Source organism: Berghia stephanieae, chromosome 14 (assembly GCF_034508935.2).
Source record: "Berghia stephanieae isolate SIO BIC M18660-M18661 chromosome 14, UCSD_Bste_1.3, whole genome shotgun sequence".
Lineage (NCBI taxonomy): Eukaryota > Metazoa > Mollusca > Gastropoda > Nudibranchia > Aeolidiidae > Berghia > Berghia stephanieae.
The window spans coordinates 24,526,294-24,536,293 of NC_088373.1; the positions used below are offsets into that span (position 1 = coordinate 24,526,294).

The following is a 10,000-nucleotide window of genomic DNA, read 5'->3' on the forward strand; positions in this document are numbered from 1 at the left end:
TAACTCAGATAATGAAGTTGAGGTAGTTATCGTCTTTAGGTAATTTAAAAAGTTTTCCATTTAAGTTTTTTTTTTTTTTTTTTGTTTGTTTTTTTTTTTTTGTTTTTTTTTTTGGTTCTTAACCTTATTATCTGACGTTTACTTATTTGTAGGTCTGATAACCCAATTTCTTATGGGCTCATCGCTGTAATGGAAAATTTTAAAATGACGCAAAATATCGTCCTTTATAACAATGTTAAACTCTGTCCATTAAGTAAGTTCGGATGTCTGACCTGTATATATGTATACGACGGGAAATCCCATGCTTGTTGATATCAGGAGTTTGGGCGGACATCCGCAGGACGTGAATGTTATACCTCAATTATTTACACGCTCGGATTTCATGATTTGCACGTGTTTATATATCAATCTGGTCAAGTTATGGTTGTTTATTTATCTATTCACTTATTTATTTAGTTACTGTCTATTTATTCATTATATTCATGTTTTTAAAACTTATTTATCTATTTAATTATTTTCGTATTTTAATTTTATCTGTATTGATTTGAAATTATATTATGTAAATGCTTGGTTCATATTGGCAATTGCCTAGAATAAACCTTTGAATTGAATTCGCCAATACTCTTCAACAGTGGTCACGTCACTTACCTCGTAATGACGCATGGTAACTTAGCAACTAGCTCTAAACTATCGGAACAATGGCGGACTACCTTATGAAATTTTTCTCCGACGAGCATAAAAGCGTATCCAGAGGGGGAAAAAACCATTATAAATCTGATCATGTTTTGACTTTTACACATTCTGATCACAAGACATATGAAAAGTTCTAGCCAGCATGAAGAATAAAAAGTACCGATTTTCTTTGTTTAGAACCACAATGGCCACCGTTGCTGGGCGACGTGATATCAGACTATTGAATCCAATTTGTGGAAATCCGTAGGACCGCGTACGAAAAGTCTGTACGTTTGAAGGGACCATCAGTTGTAACCAACGCAGTGAATACTTTTAAGAGGACACCACACATGTAAACACGTTTTATGGCGTGATGATTTCTATGAGTGAAAATAACACAAAATCACACATATCATTTTAAAAACAAGCCTAAATTCCTAGATACCAGTCCCATGTGGAGAGGACGTTGCAATGTTTCTTTGTCCACGAAAAAAGGAACTGGATTTGATAGACAATGCATTCACTCAATAGGAAGTGTGGAATACTTGTAATACATATAACGCCCTGCAGGTGACTTGCAATTGATAAAATTGATATTTGGTTCCATATAATTGGCAATTTGGAGTATATCTGAAGCACTGTGAAACGCATTGAATTGATATTTTGCGTAATAGTAATAGTAATAATAATGATAATAATAATAATAATAATGATAATAATAATAATAATAATAATAATAATAATAATAATAATAATAATAATAATAATAATAATAATAATAATAACAATAATGTACTTTATTCATCCAAAAGGAAATCTGTGTCCAGACGTATAAAATGCCGACAATGATGTTGTCACAACATCCGCCGACCGGATATAACTAGAACGAAGTTGATGTCACTCAGGTCTTTGTGATTGTTTTTTTTTAACATCAATGTGTAATTATAAGGAATTCTCACTAAACTCTATTAACCAACCAAGACCGTCTATAGATAGAACTAAGATGACGTCACTAAAGCCTTTGTTATTGTATTTTGCCATCCGCGTTTGTGAGTGATTCTAACTAAACTGTATTAACCAGACTATAAAAGTCCATGGTTGCACGTAGTTTTGTGTGTTGGTCCGTTATACTTCCGGATGGCAATGTTGTGAGCTTCTTACCCAAGCGCATACTCTCTATAACAACAAGAAATGAAGTGAGTAGGAAAGTGCCAGAAGACAACAGAGAATAAAAATTTCGCATTAACGATGGGGGCTCGAACAAGAGACCTTACTGGTACAACTCCGTGGCCGGGAAGACTGTGACTCTACCGTATGAGCTATCCCTTCGTTTGAAGGGTTTAAGTACGTTTCCGTGTCATTTATTAAGAGCATCTCGGCTCTAAAAAGAGCCCCAATTCAATATAAACCTGCTGGCAAGTGCATTGACCCCGTTCAGTCATGAAAGAAACGCACGCGAGTGACAAGTGAGTCTCCACAGAATTGAGTTAGAGCCCAAAGTAATCTGGTTAGACACCTACCTACAGGACACTGTTGTACAATGTCACATCAACCTAGGGTTTCTTTTTCCTTCTTTAATTCGGTCAGATAGCTGGGATATTCGTAATAGGCTTCAACATTCATGACGTCACTTCCCTCGTAATGACGCATGGTAACTTAGTAACTGATTCTAAACTATCGGAACATTGGCCGACGCCCTTATGAAATAATTCTCCAACGAGCATAAGTGTATCCAGAGGAGAAAAACATTATATTATAAATCTGATCATGTTTTGACTTTTTTACATTCTGATCACATGACATGTGAAAAAGTTCTCGCCAGCATGAAGAATAAAAAGTACCGATTTTCTTTGTTTAGAACCAAGCTGCTGGTTGCTGGTGGACGTGACATAGACTATTGAATCCTATTGACCTACCGTCACAAAACAGCTATGTGCTGTAGTTGTATGACGACCGCCTTCGGATCGGAAGTTGGTTCGAGGCCCGCTCTGATCGGCGCATAGTTGAGTCCTTGAAAAAGGCACTTTACTCATATTCTCTCAACGTAGTCAGGTGTAAAATGTGGACCTGACCGTCAACAGCGTTGTCTCTCTCCAAAAAGATAATGTAAAATCGTCTTACAGGCGTCATGTCTCGTCCTATATGTTAGGTGTTTTTGTTAGCTTGGACCAATTGTAAAGTACTTTGAGCAGCATGTTTTAGTGGATATTGCTTTATAGAAAAGGTCTTTCTATCTCTCTCTCTCTCTCGAAGAGAGAGAGAGAGAGAGAGAGAGAGAGAGAGAGAGAGAGAGAGAGAGAGAGATTGGTTTTTGGTTGTGAATAGTAATAAGTCGTCGAGGAAGAAAAAGAAGAGGAAGAAGATGAAGGAAGAGGGGGAACAGGAGGAGGAGGAGTAGAAGGAGGAGGAGGAGGAGAAGGAGGAGGAGAAGGAGGAGGAGGAGAAGGAAGATTAGGAGGAGGAGGACAAGGAGGAGGAAAACGGTGATGTTATATGGTGAAAAGGATGGCGGTGAACATTATGATGATAATGATGATGGTGATTATAATGATGATGAGGACGACGACGACGATGATGACGATGGTGATGATGATGGTGATGATGATGGTGATGATGATGGTGATGATGATGACGATGATGATGGTGATGATGATGATGATGATGATGATGATGGTGATGAAGACAAGTGACATCTCTGACAATGGCGATGATATTATATCTATAAATTAAATAAAAACAACTTTTTAAAAAAGTGTATACATTTCATTATAAGAAAATACACATTATTTAAAGATCGTTCATAAAAATTGCTTTCTATTTTCAACATGTTTATTGGTTGCTGCTGTGCCAAAGGCTCAGGGCAATTTAGATCGACATTTTGTACCCAGCTTTTTTTTTTTGACATGTCTGTAGCCAACGCTATTTGTTTGTTTGTTTGTTTGTTTCATATTTTTTGGGGTTGTTTTCTTTTTGAATTTGTATTGTTTTGTTGTTGTTTTTTTTTTTTTGGTTATTTTTCGTGGTCAAATTTTAACCCGTTAACTACCGAACTCGGTGTGGCTATGTGGTCTATTGGTATGACATCGCTTTCGGATCGGAATGTCCTGGGTGTGAGCCTCGCTCACTGCATAGTTTAGTCCTTGGAAAAGGCTTTTTATTGACAATTTTCTCACTGTACGTAGGTGTAAAATGAGTGTCTGGCCGTTAACAGCGTTGTCTCTGTAGGAAAATATAAAGGTAGTACCGTCTAATAGGCGCCATGTCTCGTTCTACGTGTTATGTATTGCTGTTGGTCCATGACAATTTGCAAAGCGCCTTGAGCAAATTTAGTGGATATTGCGGTAAAAAATTGGCCAGAAAATTCGTCCTTCAGATATCGATGGTTTTAAATGTCCCACATCTTAACAACAACAACAAAAAACCTTTCCAATTTGACACCTTAAGGAAGACCTCCGGGGGTCCCAGGTTTCAGAGGTTTTTTTCTTGTTACTTTTTTTTTCAATCCTTCTCTTTCCAGATCACGGCAGGAACGGGTTAAATTCCGCATTCGTTTTTTAAAATCGCTCTTTGGATAGTCTGTCTGATGTCACATCGACCAGCAACGGCGAGCAGCTTTGTTCTAAACAAAGAAAATCGGTATTGGTTTATTCTTCATGCCGGCTAGAACTTTGTCACATGTCATGTGATCAGAATGTATTTAAGTCAAAACAGGATCAGATTTATAATGTTTTTCTCTTCTGGATACACTTTTATGCTAGTCGGAGGAGTATTTCATAAGGGTGTCCGCAATTGTTCTGATAGTTTGGAACCAGTTTCTAAGTTACTATGCGTCATTACGACTGTTGAAGCCATTTGGAGTGGTTTTCTTTTTAAATTAATTTAAAAACTATTCAACTTTTTTATTGTCTGTCACTATCTTGTTGTGTCCTTGGGTAAGATATTTACACAGTTAGTAGTCGAATAGCACGGTGTCTCATTTTGTAAAAGATCAAAGCGATATTGAGCGTGGTTAGTGACCGGATTAGTGATGTTAATTGCATGCATTAGTTTGATCGGGCATTTTGTCCTTGGGTATGACACTGAACTCACGTGTAAAAGAGTACCTTTCTAAAGACATTGCTGGTTATGGTAACATTTCAAGTACAAAAAATGTCCCAGGTTTGAAAGTTTTTGTCACGCTTTGGGTCATTTCACTCGACCGATGTTTGAAGGACGAGTTTTCTGACCAAAATTCTAAATGCATGTTTGTTTGTTTTTTTTTCAAACACAGTTGAGTCTTTGAAAAATGCTCTTTACTCACATTCTCTCACCGTAATTTGGTGTAAAATAAGTTTTGCTGTTGATTATGGGCCAATATGAGGGTCATTTTAATTGTCTTAAACAGTCATGACGTCACTTCCCTCGTAATGACGCATAGTAACTTACTAACTGGCTCTAAACTATCGGAACAATGGCGGGCGCCCTTATGCAATACTTCTCCGACGAGCATAAAAGTGTATCCAGAGGAGAAAAGCATTATAAATCTTTTAATTGTTTAACATTTATGACACATGAAAATGTTCTAAGCCAACATGAAGAATATAACGTACCAATTTTCTTTGTTTAGAACCCATGCGCTGGTTGCTGGGCTGACGTGACATCAGACTATTGAATTCTATTAAGTGTAAAATGATAAGTTTTGCTGTTAACTATTTATGGGCCAATATAAGGGTCATTTTAATTTATAGATATTTGATTTTCTGGCCAATATTTGAATATATGTATTTATCCATTAAAAACATTTGACTGTTATATTAATATAACAGCTTTTTTGGTGTGGATGGTAACTTGTTAGTGGGTTAATCTCACGGATGAGTATAGTCCATGGAGGAGAAAGATAAGAACCCCGTGTGGTGTCCGGAGTCCCGCAACTAACTGAGAGGCTCAAGAATAGCCCAACGCCAAGCCAGCGTGTCGTAAAAGGCGACTAATGGTGTGTGATTCCCCCCATCTTTGAGTCACCTGGTCCTCCAGGTTGGTGTTGGCAAAGGGTTAACACCCCTTTCCGTTAAACTCAAACCGTTACAGAAACGCAGACAGACAAACCAAATCCTTTTTTTAGCTTGGGCGACCGAAGAGTTTCTGGAATTACAGAATTTATGCTGAAATACAGAGAAGTGGTAAGACCTGGAATGAGATAAAAAAGTTGGCTCAGAATAGAGAAGGATGGAAACTGTTGTGGCCTATACTCTGACCCAGGGTGAAAAAGGCAATGATGATGATGATTAAAAAACTAGAGCTTTTATATAGCGCAATATCCACTAATCGTGCTCAAAGCGCTTTACAAAGGGTCCCTGACCAACAGTAACAAGTAACATGAATAAAGAGACATGACGCCTGTTAGTCGATATTACAATTTTTCCGACATAGACAACGCTGTTAACGGCCAGGTACTCATTTTACACCTGAGTACGGTGACCGAATGTGAGTAAAAAGCCTTTTCCAAGGACTCAACTATGCGCCGAGCGAGGCTTGAACCCAGGACTTTCCGATCCGAAAGCGAGTGTCATACCACAAGACCACATTGCCGCACATATCCATAGTTCTGCCAATATTTTGAAATCCGTATTCATCCATAATTCGGCTGTAGATGTTTTCTGACCAAAATTTAAGATATGGGTTTTGTCATTGTAAGACAGATTCAAACGTGTTCATCCATGCTATGCGTTAATTAAAATGCTCAAAACATTATCCAGCCGGATATAACGTGTGTGTGTATTCCTAAACGTTATAGATAGTGTGAGCTTGAATAAGAAGCTCACAACAATGCCATCCGGAAGTATTACGGACCAATATACATAACTATGTGTAACCTTAAAAGTTTATATCTTGTTATTATGGTTTAGGAGAATTACTCATAAACGCGGATGGCAAAAAAATAACTAAGACCTGATTGACGTCAACTTCATTCTATCAAAATCCTGATTAATACAATTCTAGTGAGAACTACTCAGTAATGTAAAAAATGTTGCTCGAAGCTGGAAGAAATAAATAACAATGTGAAACTGAATGTAAGCTTCAATTTGATTACGAAAATGTTTTGTTTATTCATCTGAACAACGCCACTACCACATTATATCATTCATCCTGTTTTGTTGATAAAGGGGAAACCCGAAACGTCCATTTTATGGTTTCGTAACTAAATTAAAGCTTACATTCAATTTCACATTGTTATTTATTAAAACTACTCATAAAATAATAACAAACAGATGAGTGACGTCAATTTCGTTCCATCTACATACAGTATTAAAACTTCTTTGACCTGCCGCAGGTGATTGTTTTTCCAGACAAAATATACCACAGTCATTTTCTGGTAGTTTAGTGTTTCTCCATGTTCCAGGGGATCGTGTGGATTAGAAGGAGAACGTGACGAAAACTGTCCAGTGGTCATTTGATGTTTTTTATTCTTCATTATCATCGCCGTGGTTGAGATAGCATTGTTATGCGATACAAGTGTTTGGAGTGGGATTTTTTTTTCTATTTTTTCTTTTTGCTTTTAACTATCGGAACAATGACGGACGCCCTCGTGACATTCTCCTCTGACGAGCATAAATGTACTATCGAGAGGAGAAAAACATTATAAATCTGATCATGTTTTGACTTTTATACATTCTGATCACATAACATGTGAAAAAGTTCTCGCCAGTATGAAGAATGAAAAGCACCCATTTTCTTTGTTTTGAACCAAGCTGCTGGTTGCTGGGAGGACGTGACGTCAGACTATTGAAGCTTATTCTAGAATATGCTGAATTTTAAATACGATTGTTTACACAACAGAGAAAAATATAATGGTTCGTATTTTTGAATATTTTAATTTAAATTTACTTTTTGGATTACGATTCAATCCTATAGATAGTATGCACTTGGCTAAGAAGTTCACAACATTGCCATCCGGAAATATAAGTGGCCAACACACAAAACTGTGTGTAACCATGAACGTTTATAGTCTGGATAATACAGTTTAGTGAGAATATCACATAAACGCGGATGACAAAAAACAACAAAGACCTGAGTGACGTCATCTTCGAACTATCTATAAAAACTTGACACTGTGTTGAAGAGCTCATTTTGCTGAACAATAATAGAGTATGGAATGTACAGTTGCCTTACTGATTGAGTAAGAAAAATCTATTTTTGTGTTGGGTTGGTCTGATGGTACAGGCATGGAACATTCTGTTGACACAACATCTTCTTCTTCGAGGTTCCATGCCTGGTCCAGGCTTCGGATACTGCATGAATTATCTCTCTCCATTCCTCCCTGTCTCTTGCTTTTTCAAACAGCTCTTGGATTGTTAGGTTGGTGAAGCCCTTCAGTTGGTCTATGAGTGTTTTTCTTTGTCTCCCCCGGGCGCGTTTACCAGGTATTTTTCCACAACTTGCCAGGTATTCATTCTTATCTTTCCTTACTATGTGTCCGAAAAAGGATAGTTGTCGATCCGCTACACAACATAGAAACAAGTTAATGGTTGGTATTTTGGGTAATGTTAATTTTGAATTTACTTTGTGGGTTACGATTCCACCCCATACAATACCGCGTTGTTGGGACATAATCATATTTATTACAATGGAGTACTTCGTGTTTACTTGATAAAAGACAAAGGCCGAAACGTCTTTTGTTTTTGTTTTTTTGTTCTTCCTTTATTTAGGAGTCATATTTACTCCCTTTATCTTTCTCTCCATTTTATTGACTCATTTAGGCATCTCTAGTTTTTGAGGGGGGTTATATTTATTACACTGCAATCGGGTAGAGAAATCACGACGTCACACCTTCCTCTTTTTCGGTTCCAAACTCCGGACACTAATGATTTAAAGATTAATCATAAGATGACATAATTATTTTAGTAGCAGAATGTTTGGGAAGATTCTTAGGAATGCGGAGTGTACAACAGAGAGGATGGATGATCTATGATGGTGACGACTAGCGTGCAATAAAAAAATAATTGAGCTTTTATATAGAGCAGTATCCACTAAACGTGCTCAAAGCGCTTAGCAAGGGGTCCCTGACAAGCAGCAACATTTAAGATGTAGAACGGGACTTGACGCCTGTTAGGCGATATTATATCTTTTTTCGGACAGAGACAACGCTGTTAACGGCCAGGTACTCATTTTACACCTGAGTACGGTGATGACAGAATGTGAGTAAAGAGCCTTTTCCAAGGACTCAACTATGCGCCGAGCGAGGCTCGAATCCAGATTCTTCCGATCCGAAGCGAGCGTCATACCACAAGACCACATAGCCGCACAATTTAGGCTAGAATAAAAGGATGCCATCACTCGAAAACCTGAAGACCAAATACACAAGGTATGTAGCCAGTCCTCCAGAGGAATGGCTTTACACTTCTATTGAGATTGGAACCAGTATTACGACATCGCATTAATTGTCTCTATTTATGGAACTAATAGTTTTATTTTCCCTATTGTCTTTTCTTTTTATTTACAGAAAACACCAAGATTTCCAGTCTACTGAGGACGTTGTTATAAAGAAGGCTCTACTGCTTTTACTTTTCTATAATTTGGCAGCAATCGACAGTAATTCTACTATATCAACAAGCTCAACATCCAACCACTACCTCTACTATAATCACTACAGCTGAACAAAAAATACGAAACTAAATTAATTACTAAATTCTCGCTCCCACGCACATCATGGCAACCACCAAAATGCTGACGTCACTATTATCCGTGTTCCTTCTCGTATCTGCTTACCTCGTCGTCATGGCGACGGCCAACGTGCGACGCGCACCGGCAACCCCCTGCGAGACGTGCGACATTGAGGAGCTCCCTGACGAGGTGTTTAAGCGTCGATACCTGGGTGCCTGCATGCAGTGTGGAATCACCTACGGATCACAGATTGAACATTGCTGCATGTGCCATGAAGAATTCACTCTGAAATGTCTCCGCTACTTGAAATAATAAAATCAAATGATGCAATTTAAATACATCTGGGTTTAGTTTGTGTGTGTGTTTTTCACTCTTTCTTCACCGTCCGTAGGAAAATCGTCACATTCGTTAAGATAAAAACCAATGATTTCTCATTCTGATTTCAATCTTACATCACAAACTTAAATTATTTTAATTTTTTTTTTTTATTTAATTTAATTTTTTTTTTTTTTTTTTTGGTTATCGCTATAAACCTTGAAACTGTTTGAAGGACTCAATTTTCTTAATAATATTATGTTTAGAATGGAATGGTTGTTACTTTCCTGTTTGAGTAAAAAAATATATTTTTGTGTTGGGTGTATTGGATAAAATTTGGGAAATGGCCGGGAAGGAGAGGGTTATGGGTTTA

The 10,000-nt window shown here is 37.5% G+C and overlaps 1 long non-coding RNA gene across 4 annotated transcripts in view; it reads left to right on the top strand.

Annotated features, from left to right (window-relative positions):
• LOC144959696 (uncharacterized) overlaps positions 1-9,715 on the top strand; it is a 36,956-nt gene extending 27,241 nt beyond the window's left edge. For all 4 annotated transcript variants that reach the window (XR_013642653.1, XR_013642654.1, XR_013642655.1 and 1 more), the window contains exon 3: positions 9,152-9,715. This is a non-coding gene — a long non-coding RNA (uncharacterized LOC144959696). The remainder of the gene's footprint in view (positions 1-9,151) is intronic.
• Positions 9,716-10,000: the final 285 nt, after the last annotated feature.